We start from the raw sequence: 22,746 nt of genomic DNA, 5'->3' as shown, positions 1-22,746 counted from the left end.
TATGGAAAACAGTATGGAGATTCCTCAAAAAACTAAGAATAGAAATACCATATGATCCAGCTATTCCACCTCTGGGTATTTATCCAAAGAACATGAAAACACTAATTCAAAAAGATATTTGCACCATGTTCATTGCAGCATTATTCACAATAGCCAAGACTTGGAACAACCTAAATGCCCATCAACAGATGAATGGATAAAGAAGATGTGGTATACACACACACACACACACACACACACACACAGGAACACTACTCAGCCATTAAAAAGATGAAATCTTGTCACCTGTGACAACATGGATAGACTTTGAGGGTATTATGCTAAGTCAGATGGAGAAAGCCAAATACCACATGATTTCACTCATATGTGGAAGATAAAAACAACAAAAAACAAGCACATAGATATAGAGGTTAGAATGATGGTTACCAAAGGGGAAGAGGGAGAGGGGAGGATGAAAGGAGTAAAAGGACACATGTATATGGCGACAGACGGTAATTAGTCTTTGGGTGGTGAACATGATATAGTCTATACAGAAATCAAAATATAATGATGTACATCTGAAATTTATATGGTGTTATAAATCAATGTTACCTCAATAAAAAAGGGAACATAAGTGTAAACAAACAAAAATGTCAAGCAATCAAATAACATCAATTTCTATCATTACTATTGCAAGAGACCATTTCCCAGCAAAGAGGGAAATGAAAGAGGAAGAAGATAGTTTGTCAAATCACTTGTTTTAGAAAATGCTATATTAGGTAATATATAACCTGAATTTTCTCCAGCCTTATCAACCTGTAGGTGTATTACTGATAACTCCAATGTTTACCACTTATTGCCCTTATTTGCATAATGCCTCAAATCTCCTTTTGGTCTTCAATCCCCACCCCAACCCCAAACCCAGTTATTTATGGGAGGTCACCGATGTCTCACAGGTTCTTCACATCCTGTCCCTATTTTGTTGATGTCTGACTCTTATAAAGTCACTGAAGGGAAGTGTTTCACCATTGCTGATGCTGACCTTCCAAAGCGGCAAATCCTTAAAGGAACCGGTTCCTTCAGTCCTCAAAATATTCCTCAATATATAAGAGACATGCTAGGTTCCTGCAGAGATGAGGAGAAAGCCCTCTCAATGTAATTATTTCAGGTTCCCTTGAATGTGCCATGCTCTCAACTCTAGATCTTGGTACATGCTGTTTCCTCAACTTGAAAAACTTCCCCACCTTTTTCCTAGCTAATTCATCCTCCAAGCATCATCCACTAAAGCATTAATACCTTACAGCAATATTCTCTGACCCTCCGAGATTATGTTAAATTCCCTTATATTCTTTTATAATCTGTTATTTCTTCTTCACAGTGCTTACAAACTTCTAATTACTTATTCAAAATCGCTGCTGGATTATAGACTCCATGAAGACAGGGCAAGTGACTATTTTGTTCATTACTGTATCACATCCCTGGCGTCTAGCATGTGGTAGACACATATTACTGTATAGGGGACTAGAACTTGCCACCCTTTAAAGTGTCTGTTTGGCTTATTTTGAAGAACAAAAGACTCAGGAATAAACTTTGACCTTCCCCCTAACTGCCTAAAAGAATTTAAGATAGAAGGCCTGTTTCAGGAAGGAGCTATCAGCATAGATAACTATAGTATAATGTGAACTAGGTGTGGTAGACTGGGAGGAACCTAGCAAGGCCCATTTGATCAAAGTCCTCTCCATGTCCCACTGTCTTTGCAAGGCATGGCAAACATTTGTTTGCCAACCATATGTTTTTCCACCTATTAAATTTTATTTTCTCCTGTTATTCTGTCTCATGTCAATCTAATTCTTAGACTAGCCGAAGAATCTAGAAAGGTAGAGGAAAATTTCTTCCTCGTCTACAAGTGGTTGCCATATACCTTGAAAAGTAATGATCTCCCTATCCCTGGAGGTGTGAAAAGAAGGCTGTGTGACCATCTCAATAATAACGTAAAAGAGATTCATGCAAAGGATGGGAGCTGAAACTAGAGGACCTTCAAAATCTTCTGAAATATCTTATTATAATGTGCTTTACAAAATTTCAGGGGCCGGCCCCATGGCCGAGTGATTAAGTTTGCATGTTCTGCTTCGGTGGCCCGGGGTTTCATCAGTTCAGATCCTGGGCGCAGACATGGCACCGCTCATCAGGCCATGCTGAGGTGGCGTCCCACATACCACAGCCAGAGGCACTCACAACTAGAATATACAACTATGTACTGGGGACCTTTGGGGAGAAGAAGAAAAAGAAAAAAGAAGAAGATTGGCAACAGATGTTACCTCAGGTGCCAATCTTTAAAAAAGAAAACAAAATTTCAAATAACTAGAATTCAATGGAACATATAATAAAACTATTCTGAACAGAATTTATTCTTTACTATATTATTTACAAGTTAATTTTTAAAACTGCAGTGCCTCAGAGTTATTACGAGTTAAGATAATTAATTATCATTATATTGTAGATGAAGGAAGCTTTTAACAGGGAGTTCAAGTTAAGAGAATGTCAACTGACCAGCTTTCATTTTATCAACCAATAAAATATTTAATGACCATACACAAATCAAATACTTCAAGTTCTGGTGTGATACAGTATTAGTCACTAAATGAACTTAAAAGATACTTGAAATAAAAATTCTAAACACTACTTAATTTAAAAATTAAATAATCAGGGGCCAGCCCAGTGGCACAGCGGTTAAGTTCGCATGTTCCACTTCTCCGCTTCACCGGTTCGGATCCCGGGTACGGACATGGCACTGCTTGGCAAAAGCCATGCTGTGGTAGGTGTCCCACGTATAAAATAAAGGAAAATGGGCATGGATGTTAGCTCAGGACCAGTCTTCCTCAGCAAAAAGAGGAAGATTGGCAGTTGTTAGCTCAGGGCTGATCTTCCTCAAAAAAAAATTTAAAAAACTGAACAATCAAGTTCAATCTTGTCCTCTCAATTGAATTAACAGATGTTGCCTGTTTCTGTTTGGAATACATGTCATTTCACGCAATTAATTATTTAGCTAATATTTTCTTTCTTATGAAATCTGGTGTTAATTGGAAACCAATTTTTCTTAAGTCTAAACAAGTTAAATGTCTAGAAAGAGCCATAATATAACACCAAATCTGTTTTAAAACCATTTAAAAATACACTCTTTGATCACACAGTTTTCAAACAAACTTGGACTATTAAATACAGAACAGACACATTCTGTCTGACAAGATGTATTTCTCAATTTAAGTGTGTTTCTGCACTTCAACAGGCATTATTCAACGAAGCCACAATAAAATCTCCCTCACGAGTAGTTAAGGGAACTAAATTACTGGCTCACTACAGACAAAGATCTCAAGATCCTTAACTAATTACATCTGCGAAACCCCTAGTTCCAAATAAGGTCTCATTCTGAGGTTAATCTTCCTATGCTCCAACTTCTCCTGTACTACAGAGAGGCAGTGCTGATTAAGTAAAACTTTAACTTTTATCATAGTCACCAAAGACATCCTTGTCGCTGCTAAGGCAACAGATCCTTTTCAGTCCTTATTTTCTGAGACTCCTCTGCTGCATTTCGCAATACTGACCACTAATAGTTCTTGACACTCTTTCACTCCATCTTGGTTTCTGAGATACTAATCTTCACAGTTGGTTCTTCCTCCTAAAGTCTACCACCTATATGAGGAAGACACCCAAATCTTTCTCTCTGGCCCATATCACTACATACTGACTTCCAGACTTATACACTATACCGAACATCTGCCATAGGTTATCCCACAAACACGTTAAACTCAACACGTCCAAAATTGAATTTAGCAACTTGGAATTGTAATGGTTAGGAGCAAAGGCTCCAGAATCAAGACAACTTGGGTCGAAATCCTGGCCGTGCTTCTTTCTTATTAAATATCTGAGCCTGGAAAAGATACTCCAATCTTTCTTTGTCTCTCTTATCTGTAAAATAGAAATAATAATTATCACTATCCTACACCCACAGGTTATAGTTTATACTAGTGAATAAAAATCAAGGTCCGAAATGGTCAATCCTTGTTCCACCATGGAGGTTCACTTTATGCTGAGATGTGAGTTTTATAGCAATGAGTTTGTACAACAAAAAAACTACAGTGTTTGTTTCTTAGAATCAAAGATGTGCTTTCCACACCACTATATTTTAACCACATTTCTGTTATCAATGATGTGTACATCTTATTAATTTTTTTCTTAAAGGCTGACATTAAATTGATGATAACACAGGAAATACTACGGTAGATATTACCTCAACATAATGACTACTTCGTTAACTAATAATGGCATCTTTATTTGGGGGTTTAGCATATCAAGTAGTGTTTATTCTAGCCAAGTACTGTTTATTTCTCTAGTTATCACTGTGCTTCAACTAGTTGCAACATGTGTAAGAGAAATCATGTTTGTTTAAGATTCTCAGAGTGAATCTGTGATTTAATTATTAATTTCCTACTAAAGATTTTGCCTCTCAGCCCCTAGCACCCACAAACCCTTACTTACCCTTCAAGGCAGGTCATATTATGACTTTTGCGAGTCCCAGGCACTTCTGCCTTGGTAACACACCATCTCCATTTTAAAAAATAATGAAAATTATATTTACAACTACATCAGCATAAAAATGAATATAGTCCAAGCCAGATTCATTGTTATATATTCATTTTTCTTACACTCATTTTTCTTCTGATTTTAAAATAAATTAAAATTGACACATTTTTTGTGGGCTCCTAAGAGAACTGCAGGCCCTAGGCACTGTACATACAGTGCCTAATAGATAAGTTAGCCCTGCTTTGAGGCCCTGCTTAAATGTCACCTTCTCTAGATATTCTTTGATATCCTCCCAAATTTGTCTCAGAGCAGAATGCCACCTTTTGACTCTCACAGCACTTGGTTCTTTTCTCTTACAACATTTACTTCATTGAATTAGACACTTAAGAATCTTCTCCTGTATAAGAACCATTGCCTATTCTTTTTTTTTTTGACCACCTGCCCTCACTCACCTCCAGGATTTGGCATGTGATTCTGGTTTTTTATTACACTAAGTGTGAACATGTTCAGGAGAGAATCCACTCTTCTTCTCTCCATCTTACTTCGTAAAAGGAAGGGTAAAAGAGGAAATACTGTAAGAAGAGAAAAGACTGATGAGCACTAATGGTCACACAATATCCAGATAGAAAGAGGTTTTTAACCACGTGATGCAAGATCATGAAATAGCCAAACGTTTCAAGAGGCAAGCTAACTACTTCTCCTAGCAGATGAAGGATCTGCATGATCCTACAATAAGTTAGTTGTTAACTCAGTATAATGAAGAACAGACAAAACTGAGGATGGCTTTGGATGATGAGGGCTTAATGGATACAGAACAAAGAGGAGGCTCCAGAAGGAGCTAAAGACGGGTAAGGGGAGAAAAAGGAAGAGACTATTCACTATCAGTATCTTTCTGAATGGGACTATATTCTATCGTCCAGTCTACAAGCAGATGGGAGTAGGTTCTCAAGAGGCAGGGGCTCTCAAGAAGTAACAAAATGAAAGCAGTGCCTGGCTACTGCAAGGAAGAGGTAAAAGAGGTTTTTTTATGTGGACTCTTGCTAGAGAAGACGGCTATCATATATAGGTCAACTGAAAGAATTCCATTTGGTGCCTTTTGTGGCAAAATGGCCCTAGTATAATAACTGGAGTATTGACTCTAGGGTTACTTACATAATTAATATAATAATGGTTTTAGAGCTGAAAAATATGTGCACATTCTCAACTTCAGAAGTTTTTTTAAGTTGTAAAGTTTTTGTTACACAGTATTGCCAACAGTTACAACTTTACTACAATTTTCGAATTATATAATATGGGAAGCTTTGATAATTTATGAATGCTTTAGGTTCCTACAGGGTCTGACTCCCTAAAAAACTACTGTCAAAGGGCCCACCCTGTAGCATAGTGGTTAAGTTCAACATGCTCCGCTTCAGTGGCCCGGGTTCATGGGTTCAGATCCTAGGCGTGGACCTACACCACGCGTCAGCCATGCTGTGGTGGCGACCTGTATACAAAACAGAGGAACAGTGGCACAGATGTTAGCTCAGGGCTAATCTTCCTCAAGCCAAAAAAAAAAAAAAAAGAGGAAGATTGGCAACAGATGTTAGCTCAAGGAGAATCTTCCTGAAAAGAAAAAGTCCTGTCAAATGGAATGAATAAACTGGGAAAGAGGGGGAAGATGTCTATAATTTGTATGCTCTTTAAAAAGATACAAAAGCAGTCTTTAAAATTTTTCAATGACAAAGCTATAAGGTTTACTAGCAACTCTATCATTCCAAAACTGTAGGAAATTCGTAATATATAGAGGATGACTGCTGTGTTAAAATATAAAATTAAAGAGAATGTTCTTCATTCACCCAACATAACTATTTTGTTCTTTTAAATACAAAGGGATGATAAAATGAAATGTATTCACATTAAAAGTCTTGGGGGACATTTGATAATTCTACTGATCTATGTCAACACACCACCTGTCCAAAATACACTAGTCTATAAATAATCATAGCTCTTCGCATCCCAAAAATGGAAACATCATTTCAGGAGGAAAGCAAAGCAAGAGAGAGAACTGTGTCAAGTTGAAAAACAGTCTGAACTCTATTTTAGGACCAGTCTTCTGATGGTCAAGCATTTAGCTTTCTTAGGCAGGATTTTTCAAAAGAACAGTCACATCTCAGGTTAATAACCATAAATTATCAGTTAAAAACAAAATAAAATTACATTTTTGTCCAACTAAGTTAGATTAGTAACATTTTAAATGCTTCTAATTTAAGGTTTAACTCTCTCCTCTAAACATTTCTATTTAAATGCTCATTGTATATAACAAAAATGTAAGCCCTAATACTGTGTCTAAGAAATACTGTGTCTTTTATGTATGTTCGCACAATGTCTTTCAAACTATGATCCGCATAACCAATGGCAAAATGATGGTTCCAGTCCCTGCTCATATCCAAGACAGGCACAAGTTCTTTCCTCACCTCTTTCAAAGACCTACTTTTGATACTATCCCAAGTGCCATTCCAGACCAATTACTAACAACTACCTAAGTCTACTCTCAGTCTGTTAAACTCAACACCCTTCAGCCTTGTTGGCAAATGTAAACAAATGGTACCAAAAAGAAAAAATAGGAAGATAAATTTACCTAAAACACTGAAATCTTACAACCTGGATTTCTCCAGTGTCAGCACAGAATGGAGGAATTTCCTTCTAAATTCTAATGACATCTAACCACTACGTGGTCTGATTTTACTCCCTGATTAATTCTACTTTTTAAACATTCTGATATGGATAGTATAACGGATTAAGATACTCTATAAGGGCACAGCTCTTGAATAGAATAATATATACAGGATTTTACTTACTAGCCAGTACAAGAAAGGACAATAACATTCTAACTCTGTGGTTTTTAAACTTTAGCATGCATCAGAATCCCCTGAAGAGCTTCTTAAAACACAGATGGCCAGGCCCCACTCCCTGATTCAGCAGACCTGAGGTGAAGTCCAAGAATTCACATTTCTAACAAATGCCTAGGTAATACTGATACTACTAGTCCAGGGACCACAATTTGAAAATCACTGATCTAATAATGTTAAATTATAACATGCATTTTCATGTCCCACACACAAAATCATACCTTAGATTGCTCTAATTCATCAATTTATAAATGTTACTTTATGCCAACAGCTTTCAAATTTCTTTTATTGGATGATAGATAATTACTGTAGCCTATTTCCTCAAGTCTTTTATGTTATACCTCTACCAAAAAGGGAAAGCTTCCAAAAAGGTTAAGGGGCTGTCACATCACCTACTGCTTTAAGACAATGGAACTTGAAAGTCTTCAGAAATTCTATCCTATGTCACTATATAATTATATTTGCCATTCCTCATTAATCAGGTTTATTTTCTAAGACACTATGCTTTAGTTTGGTTTAGATAACTAACCTTGCTTTCCTTTTAATATTTCTTAAAAAAGACAATCTAATAAACTTTATTACCATATAACAAAGCAGCTCCTCTCTTATCTCCTAGCACTGTCTCCTCTCCTTTCTTCTGTCAGAAGCACTTACCTTCTCATAAACCACACTTTGGCTCTATTGATCTCTAAGAAATAAAATGTTAGAAAGATGCTAAAACATACCAATATTTATTAAAAACCAAACATTTTGATCCTCAGACAGAATACTAACGTACCCTCCAACCTTATCCTTCAGATTCTTTTACATAATCCCTGTTCTTGCAAGTCTACCTGCTAACATTCCACTAGATTTCATCCTTCTCAACTGAAAAGCTCTATGCTCTCCTCTTTCACTTAATACCACCTTTAAAACTAGTTTGAACCAGGTATTAACTCACTTTTCCCCAACTGTACTCAATTCGTTCCAATCATTTTTGATCTACAAACATATATTATATTGTTTTGTACCTTTCAAAAAACTGCTTTTTTCAGTCATTCAGTGTATATTTTCTTGTCCCCCAAAAATTGTGAAATTCTTTGATTTCTTCATTTATAGAAAACTACATTCCATATAAGATGGCATGCAATAAATGCTTACTGAATACTGCAACTTTGACAAATAAACAAGTTTACTAAGCATCAGTGTGGAAGAGAGTGTTACTGCTTACCAATATAATTGTATCTCCTCTTCTGCCTGGCATACAAATAAACAATATTTTCGAGTTCCTCTGCAATTAGGTGGGGCCACATGACAGAGTTCTGGCCAAGAGAATGCAGATGGAGTGATATACTCCACTTCTAGGCCCGGGCAATTAAAATCTCCCACACAATATCCTACATTGTCTTTCTGTTTCTGTGGTGACCTTGGAGATCACAGGTTGCAAATGGTGGAAATACATGATGGAAGAAGATGGAATCCTTAAATCACTTTTTGGAAGAAATTTGTCTGGGAGAATGTCCTCATCAGACACATCCACACTGGACTTTGTGTGATGAGAAGTAAATCTTTATTATGGTAAGCCACTGAATCTTGGGTTGATCTGTTACAAAACTAGCACTACTGATACCAATATGGTCAATAATATTCAGGAAATTAAAGAAATCCTTTTTTACAATTTCCAAGAGATTTAACTTAACTGGACATTGTCCTAAGAACAATCTGAGAGGATTAACAGCCTTTTTCACTCATCAATCAACACTCCTTTACTATGCTCACCATTACAGTAGATTATATACAGTACAATGAAGTAGATATAGTCTGACACTTAAAATTTGAAAATGATTTCTGATGCAGTATTTATTACTAGAGCACTTATATTTTACTCATATTAGAAACTATACTATATCTCACTAGGGCTCTTCTTTATTTCTAAGACCTACACAGACAAAATAAATTTTTCAATAATAAAAGTGAGAAAAACAACTACTGCTGCGACCGGAATAGGTTGATTCCATTTAGTATGGAACAAGTCTTAACTTTTAAGCCACATTACCTGTGTCATCGCATTCCATCATACTATCCTGATCCAAAATAAAGAACCAAAACATTTTAAGTCATCTGATTACCACTGTCTTGATATTGCACGCGTGCGCACACACACACACATACTAACCATTTGCTATACACAACAGAAAAAACGAACTAAGAACAATTCTAATTGTGTATTCTGATTCAAACCATCAGAACTATTTAATTTCTCAGTTAAAAAAACTTCCCTCAAAGGGAAAATAACTTTAAATGCACAAAGCACATGGAGTAAAAAAATTAAAATATTATTTAAGATTTATAAGTATCAGCAAGGACACCAGGAAGATTTCCTAACACAAGATCTTATGTAAAGACCAGATTATTTTTATCAGCGTTACTTTCTGCTCAGTGTGTCTATTCTTTAATTTAAAAGAAAAAAAAATTTCCTAGTTTTCTGACTCTTCTTTTTTTGTTACAGCCCTCAGTTTTATTGGCTTCCTACCCTTATAACTGGTATCACCAAAATAAAATGTTCCTTGCAAAAACGTGCCTTTCTAAAGGTAAAGAAATTAAAAACTAACGGATCACCCCTGACCAGGAAAGGAAACTATAAAACACTATTAAATAAGTAGAGCATGTCTCAAAATGGGCTTCACCTCCCCAAAACATTTTTCTCCCATAATGTCACATAATAGTTAGTTAATACTAATAGTGAAAGTAATAGTTAAAAATTTTAATGAAAACCATTACATTAATGGTAGTGAAGAAATCCAAAACGTATTCAGGAAACTTGTTAAGTCCTACCATCCACTTACTGCAACCTAAGAAGTAGCCTTCGTGCAAAAGCTTATTGGGGATATTGCTGTTCAGTTAGTTTTGGATGACTGATTTAGGGATATTTATGGCAGATGAGTCATTATCTGAAGGATAAGAGAAAATTATTTCTAAAATAAATTTAGGAGAAAGAGGTAGGTATATGGGGGAGGACAACAAAACAATAACCTTAACAAATCCCTTACAGACCTGTCAGTCTCTTAAACCCTGGTATTTATCTGATCAAAGGAGAATATTTATAGAATCTAACTCCAAGTGAGATGGGATAACTAAACAGTTTATACAAGCTAGAATTACTATTTATCTTATAATTTTCTCTGAATTGTGGCTAATTTATATGGGCCATTTCTAAGATGTTACCAAGTCAGTTATGCCCCCATGTGTATCTGCCAGTGCACTGCTAGCAGATAGCTATCTGTTTTAATAAGGGTCCTCATTGTAATTATTATGGATTGAGAGATTCAAGGCTTATGGCTAGAAGTGCATACTTACAACGCTCACAGTTCTTCTAGTAGAAGAGGTAAAACATAAGATATTGAAGCTGGAATGGACTTTATCAATCATATAATCCATTCCTGTCATTTTACAGATGAGGCAACTGAGGCCCACAGATAGTCATATAGTGAGTTTAAGGCAAAGCTGAGACTAAACTAAGAATTCCTTTGACCATACTGTAATTCTGGATTTATTGTCTTCAAACTAGCTAAATCTAACTAAGCCAAAAACCCTTTGCAGGATAAAATAAGAATAACAGTATCTCTGATATAGAAAGTAATAAGTGTAATACCTGATGGAGACTTAATTTTTTATGACATTTAAGAGGTGAGAGTAAAACCCCAGTTCTGCTGTTAAGGCCAGAGAATGAACATGGGAGTGCATCAAGTTGCAAAACAGAGTTAAATACATTCATTTCTGATATAGGTTTAAGCTCTTCCCTGTAGTCCATGTATAAATATTGTGTGTAACTCATGGAGAAAAATGTGATAATTAAATCACATTAATAAAGAATTAAAAGGGGCCAGCCGTGTGGCCGAGTGGTTTAAGTTCGTGCGCTTCACTTCAGTGGCCCATGGTTTCGCTGGTTCAGATCCTGGGCACGGACATGGCACGGCTCATCAAGCCATGCTGAGGCAGCGTCCCACATAGCACAACCAGAGGCACTCACAGCTAGAACATACAACTATGTACTAGGGGTCTTTGGGGAGAAGAAGAAGAAGAAGAAAAAAAGACTGGCAACAAATGTTAGCTCAGGTGCCCATCTTTAAAAAAAAGAATTAAAAAAACCTAAGAAACAATTTCTGGTATGTCACTGAATGCACTACACACCAGGAAGAAAGTGTTGTAGTCACTGAGCTGAAAAAAACATGTCTGTCCTATTCGATTCTTAGGTAGTAAAAGTTGCAATAAGTTTTACAGAGCACAGTACTTAATATGAGAAAGAGTAAAACTGCGAGAAAGACACCATTTTTCCCATTCTTACATATAATGTCCCTTCAGTTTCCCTGCTCTATAAAAAAAGGATGATGATGATGATAGGTAAGCATTTTAAAACAAAGGTAATATTTCTTCCTTGTCTGCATTGTTTCATATCAATGCACTAGGCTTTTTAAAGTATCTGACGTGTTTAGCTAAGGAAATATGATAATCATAAAATACTTATTTTCTTGCCATAATTTCTTTAGTCTCATTACACCAACAGAGGATAAGCCAGATTAAAACTATTAACAATTTCTGGAACATATTTGTAAAAAAATACGTAACTCTCTGTGAAATCATGATGTACTAATTTTTTCTATTATACAGTAAAATAACATATAAGTACTAAAATAGAAACTGTTTACTAAGTGTACTACTCAAAATAATCCTATCTGTTGTACATCCTATCATGTTAGGAAACACTGCTCTAAAACGTAAGCTATGTGACAGACAAAACTCAAAGCCACTTACCTAGACAGATAATGTTGAACTCATGACTTAGGTTAAAAACAGAAAAAGAAAAGAACTAACACCACACAAGCCTTGAAATTATTTACCAGACTGAGAAAGGCAACATAAAGACCCTTTTATACTAGCATAACTAACATAAAGTAATAGTCTCCATAAAAATCAGTATTTGTTGAGCACCTACTGTACACAAGCAGAGTATATTGGGAAGAAGATGTACAAACCTATCCTTTCCTTAATATCTTATAAGCTATTAAATAAGATATATACACAGATAACTACAATACAAATTAGAATTTGATGAGTGCCATGATGGAAAAAGAAACTGCTAGGAGTATTAGGAAAATATTACTTCTGACTAAGGGTATTATAGAATATTTTAGGGAGGGGCCAGCCCCGTGGCCAAGTGGTTAAGTTCACACGCTCCACTTTGGTGGCCCAGGGCTTCACCGGTTTGGATCCTGGGCTCGGACACGGCACCGTTCATTAGGCCACATTGAGATGGCATCCCACGTGCCACAACTAGAAGGACCCACAGCTAAAATATACAACTATGGGGGGGATTTGGGGAGAAGAAGCAGGAGAAAAAGAAAAAAACGATTGGCAACAGTTGTTAGCTCAGGTGCCAATCTTTAAAAAAAATTTTAAAAAATTTTAGGGAAAAGGTGACATTTAAATGAATTTATAAAATTAGACAAAATTTCTATTGGAAGATATAGGAAGACAGCTGCATTCTTTCTAGGAAGAAGATACAGCATAAGTATAAATCAACTCACTAAAAAATGTTGAGTTTTCAAGGAACAGCAAGTAATCTAGTTTAACTTCGGAGAATACTGAGAGGTATGGCTAAAAAGTCAACTTAGGGCAAACCCATTTGAAAGCCAAGTAAACAAGTATGAGTTTTATCTGATAGACAACAAAAAGTTTTTGAGCAAGAGAATAGTTATTTTAATATCCTTTTCAGATCATTGTGAATATTTTTTTTGACACAACACCAAAACTCAACAAGTGGTAGCTTCTTAAAGGTTAGTTGCAAGTGTATCTTTTTTTTCACATTGTTAACATTAAAATTCATTTGTCTATCCTATACTTTGAATGAATCTTGTATCCATTCATAATTTTATAATATCAGACACTGGTCATTTGGAAAATACTAGTTCACTAAGCTATACAGATTATTCAGAAGCTGAGACATTTCCTTATATAACATTTAAAAAGGGCATCAGTTAATACTACCGCTGGTCTCAAAAGAAAAGTGTTAAGGGGCCAGCCCTGTGGCCGAGTGGTTAAGTTCACATGCTCTGCTTCAGCAGCCCAGGGTTTCACTGGTCGGGATCCTGGGCGTGAACCTGGCACCATTCATCAGGCCATGCTGAGGCAGTATCCTACACACCACAACTAGAAGGACCCACAACTAAAAAATACACAACTATGAACTGGAGGGCTTTGGGGAGAAGGAGGAAAAATTAAAACTAAAAAATCTTTAAAAAAAAAGTGTTGAGTATTGGGAAGCTGTCAAGCTTACAGTGGCAGATAAAAGTTTTTCAAAATTCTAATTTTCAGTTAAACACTCAAAATTTTTTATTGGCAATGGATATTGTCAGTTTTTCTTGAAGTGATACTTACTTTGTTCATTTTTGAGAAAATCTCTTTCAAAATATTCACATGTAAATAACCAAAGTCTGCCTCTCAGTTGTTCTTGTGAGTAAAAAAATACACATAACTATGTATACAGGGGCCTGTCACTGAGAAAATTTGGTAACTATCAACATATATTAAGTAAGAGGGAATAGCATCAAAAAAAATCTGTAAGTTGAACGATCCAAGGCCACATCTTTGGAAAATATAAAAATAATCTTCAAGAAAGATATTTTCAACTTTCTAAACTTTTTTTTTTTGAAGATTTTATTTTTTCCTTTTTTTCCCCGAAGCCCCCCAGTACAGTTGTATATTCTTCGTTGTGGGTCTTTCTAGTTGTGGTATGTGGGACGCTGCCTCAGCGTGGTTTGATGAGTAGTGCCATGTCCGCGCCCAGGATTCGAACCGACCAAACACTGGGCCGCCTGCAGCGGAGCGCGCGAACTTAACCACTCAGCCACAGAGCCAGCCCCTCAACTTTCTAAACTTTTATTATGGTCACTATTAAGCCATTTTCTTCTTGGGAGGTGGGGAATGGGGAAGCTGAATGGATGGTATGATTTCAGCAATCAAAATTTTAGCCAATTTGATTCTGGGAACAGGGTAACCTGAGTGCAGCCTTCCTTATACTCTAGTCCTAACTCCAAGCTATTTGACTTTCCTGAAACAAATGACTGCTGTGACTGACCAGCAATTGAGTGTAACTGAGGACTTGATATCTACTGAGATCCCTGCAGAGACAATTGGTGTGTGGTCTTCTCCCCCATGGGCTGGACAAGCAATTGTAGACAAGCACTGGAGCTCAGGAAGAGGAAGAAAAACTAGGCAACTCGGGAGGCCCTTGGCATTCAGAACACTATGGAATCCTGAGAGAATATTGACATCAGCCTAGCATTAGTGGTCCACGCCTCCCCAACCACCCAAAACTAAACAGATGGATTGAGTCTCCCTACAGAGAGAATAGCAAACAAAAGGATTCCTCTAGATCCATCAGAAGGAGACTGACAACAACCTACTTGTCTTTTACCACTATAGATCCATGGGGATAGGAACTCCTTTGCTTTCAACCACAGGATTCCCACCAATTCAAACTGTCCAACCTCCAGACCTAAGTTCAAAGGCCCAACAAAGCCAAGGAGATCCAAAAGAAAGCAAATAATAAGAATTATCAGAATACAGAATAACAGAATACAGAGTAATCAGAAGACTCAGTGAAATAAAACGCTGGAGGAGGAGACGAAACAACAAAAAATATAATTAGACAACCAAAGTAAATTTGTATAAGAAACAAGAAATTTCAATTTCTAAAAAACACGATTTCCTGATTAACGATTAAGTAACTGTTCACTACTCAAACCCAAATTTGTAGCCTGGAAGTGATGGTGGAATAAATATCTCTTAAGCACAGAGCAAGAAATATCATACAGAAAACATGAGAAAAAAGATAGGAGATTTGGAGGACAGATCCAGGAGACCTAAAAGGCAAATGGTAGGTGTCTAGAAAGGGAGGCAATTTAAATAAGTTTAAACAAATAATTATATATATACACGCACATATATATTATTTAAGTAAATTATATAAAAACCTAGATGTGTAGACCAAGAGGACTCACTATTAAAGAGAAAAAATTCCCATATACGGATCTATCCTGTAAAATTCCTGCTATCCAGGTCAGGAGTTAATAGACCAAAAGATAAATAAACAAATAAAACAGACAAAAAATGCTTAAGGAAGTAAAAAATACAATTGTTAAATATAACTCAACAAATATATACAAAGAGAGTCTTACAGTTTCAGACTGCCATATAAAACTATGGAACATTCTCAAATCCTTAATAAATTTTAAAAACATAAATATTTAAATCTACATCCTCTAAATACAGTCCAATAAAGTTGAAACCAAATAATAAAAATGATTTTTTTTAAATCCTAATTACGTAGAAACTAAGAGATATACTCTTAGGTAACCCTTGGACAAAAGAAGATATTAAAAGGAAATTTCAAAATATCTAGAAAGCAATAAAAAGGAAAAGAGGCTATCTTGGACCAAAACCTATTAAGCCCAAACAGTAAAGACAAAAGCTACAATTAATGCAATAAAAAACAAAACAGGGTGTGGGAGGTGTTAAATAAATCCAAAAGCCTGATTAGGAAAACAGGGAGAGCAAAAGAGGCAAGCTAAAGAAGGAGAAAGGACATAGAACCACAGATACAGGAGATTTAAAAAGACATTAAAAAAAAAAAGTATACCTCAAACACAGCAATATTTGTAAACTTAAAGAATATGAACAATTTTCCAGAAAAATACGAAACATCAAAACTATTCAATAATAAGTGGGACACTGGAGTAGTCGAATTACTACAGAAATGAGCGGAAAGTTATCATTCAAGATCAGATGGCTTCACCATCTTATTCACCCTGCACTTAGGAAAAAAATGATGATTATGATAGCTAATATTTATCTAGACCTTACCATGGGCCTGGCACCATTCTAAGTACTTTTATATATTACCTCAATTAATCTTCATACAAGACTAGATACAGTAACTACTATAATCTATATTTTATAGGTAAAGAAACTGAGGAACAGAGAGCTTACGTAACTTGTAGACTACTTATATAACAGCAAGTAGCAAAACCCACATAAAATATAATCTAGCAATGTTCAAAAGAATAATTAATATACTATGACCAGGCATGGCTTATTCCAGAAATGTAAAGGGGGGGAGGGTGAAACATTAATAAATTAAAAGAGAAAACCCATATGATCATATCAATAGATACTGAAAAGGCATTTGATCAAATTTAGCAGTCAGTATTATAATATTATTATTATATTATTGTGATATAGCTGAAAGAAGCAAAATGCATCCAAATTTATCTCACATAAAATGATCAGACCTAATGTTGTAGTAAAGGTAAACATGGCAATCAGAAGATGAATTCTGGGGTACTCACAGAGGGGAAGAATCAGAATTATGGTTATAGTCACATAGCAGGTGGAATATTAGAAATTTTTCTGCACAAAGAAAGAATACAGCAGAATAAAAAGAAATTTGTACAATTAGAGAACAAGAAAATGACTGGTATCTCAAATCTGATCTAATACTATTTGTCTATCCATGGTGATAGGTCTTCCAGGGAAGGGAACTACAAAAACATGGACTGCCCAAGTGAGCACCTAGTTATACCTTTCTAAAGAAATAATCAGATCTTTGAAGGCAGAACCAGTTCTATATTCCCAAATTTCTGGCATTCAACAAATACTTGTTCATTGATACTAAATACTACCATCTATCTGTTAATGATGCATAAGACCACTACTGTATATCAGTCAATTTTACGTTTATCATTCGTATATTTCTCTTATCTCTACTTTTTTTTTGGACATATTAGTTGACTATATACAAAATACTAATTCATTATACAATTCCTTAAGCAGTCATAAAAATCACATAGAGCATTAATGCTATTAAGCTTATACCTAGCCAAACCTCAATTAAAGAAAAACAAAGGAACTCATAAATTCCAATAGGCTAAAGGACACTATTTGAGGTGATTTACAAAGGTGGCAGAAACAAATTTGGTATAAAAGTGAACAGAATTTGCACTAGAATGCTGACTGAATAGCTTAATCTTGATTTGCAACTGTTTACTTCATTATTTCTGCAGAAAATTATGGGAAAAGTTCATGGATGTTTCATTTGCTAATCCAAAGAAATTTAAAAAAAAAAAAAGTAAGGAAATTTAATGATCTAAACTTATTAGGGAAAGTTTCTACCAAAATAAAGCTAAAATCAAAATAAATTTTCAAAACTCCAAAGGAATCTATGCTTATTTTGAAGGCTAATCAACTGATGGCTGCCAATATTAAAGACTATTTGTGTAGATCCTAATAAATTTTAACTTGCGTAACAGAGGGTATCAAATTTATAATATGCATTACGTACTGATAAATGAGTAAACTGCTAAAGCCAAATTTTCACAGTATTTCCAGCTATTAAGGAATTTGTTGAACACTTAAAAAAAAGTAAATTCTATGTCCCACAAGACTGCCTATTGAAATGATAATCATGTACACATTTTTGTAGCATGTAAGAATAATGTAAATTGATTATTTGATTAAATTTCATAGAACAGACTTTTGTGGAAGATGTCTAGATTGCATTCCCAGGGATTCTCACCTTTGGGATATCTCTCTGAATCCGGTCCTACAATGTATACAACCTCCCCAATTATACCCCTTGCCCAGTTAATTCCTCCTCATCCCTCAAAGGTCACTTCCTCAAGGAAACTCTCTCAAACTATTCACCCCCAACTCAACAGATTTTCCACTATACACTCACAAAGAAGCCTGTACCTCTTCATATTACTTATTACAAGCAAATGCTTGTAATAGATGTAAACAGATGCTTCTCTATCATTAGACTATAAACTCGATAATCAGAGGGACCATATCTGTCTTGCTTACAACTTTATCTCTTTGCATAGTACAGGTACTCAATAAATACTGCCAAAAGAATGACAGAGTAATAAAATGGCTTACTATGCAGAAAGCAATAGTATTAAGAAAATATCATTTTCTGACCTTCCAGTCAGATCAGCTATATACACCGTTTCTCCCTACTACCTTCTCTAGCAATAAACTTCCTTGTTGCACCCTTTTTCTCAAATGGCACTTAAAATATACTAGGTCCTAATCTTAAATCTCCCAATTAGAATATAAGCCTCTGGAGGACAGAAACTATGCCTTACTGCAATTTTTGATCCTCTAGAGTATTTTGCCTTCAAAATCTTTAAAAATTTTTACTTTAGACTGACCACAGTCTCCAGCTCCCTCTTGTCTTTTTCTCATCATGTCTGTCTGACAGCTCCTTTGCAAAATTTGTTATGTTACTTCTGCTGCTACCTTTTGCTACCAAAGTCACCTCTGCTATCATGAAACCAAAAAAAATTTCCTTCGAAATATATTCTGTATCTGAAGGAATAAAAATGACTGGTATTGTCAGAGTAAAGGTCAAAAGTGTATATGAGGACAGACAAACGGTTCATCTAAATCATGTATATGGGAAACAGGCTTATAGTTTCAAAAGTGCTTCTTATTACAGCATCCTTTTAATTAAAAAAAAATGCTTACAGACTTCTGCTTTTGAGAAGAACGTAGTAGGTCAAAGCACACACTTACACTGCAACAACTAGAAAAGGCTGGATAAATTTAAAAATCTGATTTGTACAAGTATCAGAGCTGTGGGAGCCGTAAAAGAGGACAACTGCTCAGAGTAGAGCTGCTGATCACCAGTTGTTTTTTGGTTTCCAAACTGAGTCAATTTCTGAATCAGGGTATGGGCTAACGATTGGACTTAGCCAGAGAGGGAATCTCTGATGAGGGAAAGAGAAATCCACAAAGCTTTTAGTGGTTGTACTGGACCATAAACTTGAGCATATAGTAGTTTAGGACACAAAACCTGACAGACAGAGGGGCCTTGCCTCAAGCACACAACTGATGAGTATGCATGCTCCTCAAGACATTTGTCAGATTTTGAAAGTACACTGGGCAGGAGGCTGGAGAGTGGGCTGAGAACATCTGAAAAGCAGAGCTGATTTCCTGTAGCATTTCAGGACTGAGAGGACAAATATGTCAGGCTCTCGATCAAAAGCATCTGAAAGCCAGGACTTAGGAACAAGGGCATCCAGAGGTTTAGTGAATCTACTAAAACTGTATCCAAGCCCAACCCTGGCACAATCCCTGACTGGACTGAGGTACTCAGCCCCTCATCTATCTGCCCAACACAGAAAAGGGCGACATCATCTGAAGTCTCTAAGCTTCTTTTATACACAGTGTTCTGCATACAATAAAAATAGGCAAGAAAATATGATAACCAAGACAAAAAAGCCAGACAACAGAGCAGACTCACAGATCATACAGATATTAGATTTAGAAGTCAAAGACTTTAAAATATCTATAATTAATATTTCAAGAAAATATTGAGGGAAACAGACGTAATAGATGAAAGGATAAAAAAATCAGAAAAACAATATATATAAAAACAAATGAAATGGATATTGTACAACTGAAAAGTACAATATATGAAATTAAGAATTCAATGGATGGATTTAATAGCAGACTGGACGTGGCAGAAGCTAGGATTGGATACTGGAAATAGTTCAATAGAAAACACCAAAGCATGTTAAAAAGAGAAAACGGAAAATCCCCAAAGAGTGTTAGAGATACGTGAGGGATGGAGATGGGCTAACCTACACAAAGTCAGAGTCTCAGAAGGAGAAGAGGGAGAGAATGGGGTCAAGCAATATCTGAACAAGATAATGGCTGAGGAAGTTCCCAAATGAATAATAAAAAAAAAAAAAACACCAGTCCACAGATTCAAGAAGTTCAGCAAACTCCAAGGTGAATAAACACAAAGAAAACCACACTGAGGCCCACTATAGTAAAACTGCTGAAAATGAAAGACAGAGAAAAACACCTTAAAAGCATCCATAGGAAAGGAGACATAATTACTTTCAAAAAAGCAACTTTCTATCAGAAAATAATGAAGGCAGAAAGCAAAGGAATGACATCTTTAATGTGCTGAAAGAAGAACTGTCAACCTTCTATTATATTCCTGGTGAAAATATCCTTTAAAAAGGATAGTGAAATAAAACCTGACAGAATGGTTGGTGAGCTCCCGGATGGGGGCTGGTCGCCAGAAAAACTAAGCCATGATTAGAAGTTTGGAACTTTCAGCCACATCCCCTATCCTCCAGGAAAGGGAGAGGGGCTGGAAATCAAGTTAATGATTGACCATGCAGACATGATGAAGGCTCCATAAAAATCCCAAAGGTACAAGGCTTAAGGAGTCTCTGCGTTGCTGGGAGAGTGGCATGTCTGGAGAGGGCATGGAAGCTCTGCACCCCTTCCCACATGCCTTGCCCTAAGTATCTCTTCCATCTGGATGTCCATCTGTATCCTTTATCATATCCTTTTATAACAAACTGCTAAACACTATGTGTTTCCCTGAATTCTGTAAACCACTTTAGCAAATTATCAAATCCAAGGAGGGGTTTGTGGGAATCCTGATTTATAGCCAGTTGCTCAGAAGTACAAGTGATAACCTGGGACTTGCGACTGGCATCTGAAGCAGGGGTGGAGGACCAGTCTTGGGGGACTAGCCCTTAATCTGTGGGATCTAACACAACTCCAGATAGATGGTATCAGAATTGAATGGAATTATAGGACACCCAGCTGGTCTCACAGAGAATTGCTTCAGCGGGTGGGGGGGAGTGGGGGGGGGGGCCTACCCATTTGGTGACCAGAAACGTCAGAACTGAAGCACTCTGTGTGAGGAGTAAAGGAGAGACACACAGGAGAAGTGAGTTTTTCCTACTCAGAAATTATATTCAGGAATTATACTCACCTCTAACTTGAAGTGTCCCCCACACAAGGAATTTGTGCTTTTATCAAGTCCCCCATTATAACCACTATATGGGCCACATAACATACCACAGTTTATATCCTCTCTGGGGACACAGTTTCAGAATCTACCTGAATCACACCATAATTGTCCCAGCAATTTCTTCATGGTGACCCTAGGCCAAAGAAATACCTAATACTTCCATTTACTAAGTAATTAGGTCCAAATAACTTAATAAGTATTTATGTCATGTTGGGCACTGTATAACTTCTCAAAGATGGAAATCATATTGGACACCACCATCTTCATTCTCTAATTTCAGTGGTTCTCACAGTACTTGCATTTTATCTCAAAAACCACTGAATATATAACATCAAAAGGAATGTGCTGAGATCTAACATTAAAACTGTGAACTACCTAGCACTTGTAGTTTCAGCAGTTTCCAACAGATGTCAAGTATTGCTATATTGCCCTCAAAAATGTCAACTATCTCACTGGTACTCCTCTGGCACCCAGGGCATCTCTGTGCAGTTTGGGCACCTCAGGTACAGCAGATATCAGCAATGACTCTATTCTGTAAAAGAATGAGTGAAAGGTTAGTAACAGAGACCGAACAAGTAACAGATAATGAGCAAGGGAGAGAAAGGGAGTCAGGGACAGACAGGAGGTATGGGAGAGCAACAGTGAGCAACAAAGAGAGCTTATAGAACAGAACACAGCAGAGAGAACAATAAAGAAAAAAGGCAAAGACAAGAAGAGACAGAGACAGATGGTCAGGGAGAGACAGATGCACAAAGAGAGACAGAAAGACAAATAGGGAGAGACAAAATGATGAACAGGGAGACAGACAGACAGGGAGAGAGAGAACGACCAAAAGGCAAAGAGGGAGAGAAGCAGACTGACCAGTAGTCAAGGATGGGGAAGATACTGACGGGGGGAAAGAGAGACCAACAGACAGAAAAAGACAGACAAATGAGGGGAGACACACGACAGAGGATCAGACAGGGGTGAATCAGATAGCATTAGAAAGACAGGGAGAGTGAAAGAGTGAGTCAGAGAGACACAGAAAAACTGTCAGGGGGAGCAAGACAGACAGGCAAGGACAGGCACAGATACCAGGACAGAGAAGCGGCAGGTGAAAGGGGAAAAAAAGACTAAGAAAGGGAGACAGAGAGGCAGTGGGCACAAAGGAGAGAAGGAGAAATGAAAGCAGGCAGGAAGAAAGGAAGGAACCCAGGGACAGCGGAAGGGGAAAGAAAAAGAAGCTTCCCCTCACAGCACCTCTACCCAGGGCAGCAGGGGTTGTATTCACGAATTCATTACTTACAGGCATGATCCCTACAGTCTAATAGCGCATGAGAAAGAGCCAGGAATTAGCACAACATTATTAATAACACTGAGCTCTGCACGCCAGGGGTTTTTATGGCTATAGGGGAAACTCTCTCTCTCTCTCTCTCTGCA

The 22,746-nt window shown here is 36.6% G+C and overlaps 1 protein-coding gene across 1 annotated transcript in view; it reads right to left on the bottom strand.

Annotated features, from left to right (window-relative positions):
- The window catches only part of XPR1 (xenotropic and polytropic retrovirus receptor 1), a 205,483-nt gene that overhangs the window by 120,170 nt on the left and 62,567 nt on the right, over positions 1 to 22,746 (bottom strand). The window lies entirely within an intron of this gene.

Source organism: Equus przewalskii, chromosome 23, assembly GCF_037783145.1.
Source record: "Equus przewalskii isolate Varuska chromosome 23, EquPr2, whole genome shotgun sequence".
In the NCBI taxonomy this organism is placed as follows: domain Eukaryota; kingdom Metazoa; phylum Chordata; class Mammalia; order Perissodactyla; family Equidae; genus Equus; species Equus przewalskii.
The sequence above is the reverse complement of the archived record's forward strand: the minus strand, read 5'-3'. Positions and strand labels throughout refer to the sequence as shown.